The sequence below is a fragment of the Petaurus breviceps genome, unplaced genomic scaffold (assembly GCF_028583685.1).
Source record: "Petaurus breviceps papuanus isolate PSGF00001 unplaced genomic scaffold, PetGlider_PUasm1.0 171, whole genome shotgun sequence".
NCBI lineage: Eukaryota > Metazoa > Chordata > Mammalia > Diprotodontia > Petauridae > Petaurus > Petaurus breviceps.
The window spans coordinates 26,947,908-26,949,012 of NW_027185754.1; the positions used below are offsets into that span (position 1 = coordinate 26,947,908).

Here is a 1,105-nt window from a genome sequence, read left to right on the forward strand (position 1 = left end):
AGATTGAATTGAATTGAATAGTAAAACTCCATATATTTCATATACTCAAAGGATCTGTGCTACCTCCATGAATGAAAATCCAAGCTCTCCTATAGTTTAGCCTACCTATGGTCTCTGAAAATGGCTGTGGCCAAAATGTCTATTCCTTTGGACCAACCCTGAGATAAGTATCTCTACACATGCTTATCCTTGGACAACATAATATCGATCACACCTATGGGTTTCTGATCCCATCAGTATTTCGAGGATGGGTTATATTCCATGTTTGTGAGTGCCTCTCTTCAGATGCAGATTGCAACTCCTTCATGACTCAAGACACAATTCTGTGAATTGCTATAGATGATAAAAAATATCATCTGGTGACTGACCCTCTGTGGATGCTAGCTTGTTCTTGGGGGACATCCATAAGGTCTCACCGTTCATTCAAACCCAAAGCCTCTCCAGCTTGGAAGAATATGCCAGAGTTTGTGTTCCTCCTATATAAACTTCAAGACACAAGGTCACTTCCATTCCAGAAGAAGAGACATTGATTTTTTTTTACTCTAAACTTAACACTAGATAAAACAAGCATTTCCATATACTAGTAGAATAGAAAGAGGATTGTATGTGAAAGTGTAAGTCTCTAGACATGTGGCTTGCTTTTTTTTCCTAAATTTTTAAATTAACAACCAGAATTAAAAAAAAAAAACAACAACAACAGGGAGGAAAAAAACACCTTGAAGTTGTAACAGCAAAAAGCAAAAACCGCTACTGAGGGCTTGTGTCTGTATCTGAAAAATATGGAACGCTTCACAAATGTGCGTGTCATCCTTGCGCAAGGGCCGTGCTAATCTCCTCTGTATCGTTCCAGTTTTAGTATATGTACTGCCAAAGAGAGCACAGCTTGCTTTTTTGTAAAGCATAAAAGAAAACTGAAATGTGACTTTCTAACTTTCAAAGCTGTCCTACTTGTCTGTGATCTCTTCTGGCTTTCCTTGTATTGTAGGTCCCCTCTACTTGGTAAATTCCAGTGGCTCCCTATCATATCCAGAATCAAATACAAATGCTCTGGCTTTCAAAGCCCTTCATAACTTAACCTTCTCCTACCTTTTCAGTTTTCCTACAC

The 1,105-nt window shown here is 38.5% G+C and overlaps 1 non-coding gene across 1 annotated transcript; it reads right to left on the minus strand.

Annotated features, from left to right (window-relative positions):
* Positions 1–773: 773 nt before the first annotated feature.
* On the minus strand, positions 774–880 carry LOC138157330 (U6 spliceosomal RNA). Its single transcript, XR_011167366.1, has one exon. It is a non-coding gene; the product is annotated as a U6 spliceosomal RNA (small nuclear RNA).
* Positions 881–1,105: the final 225 nt, after the last annotated feature.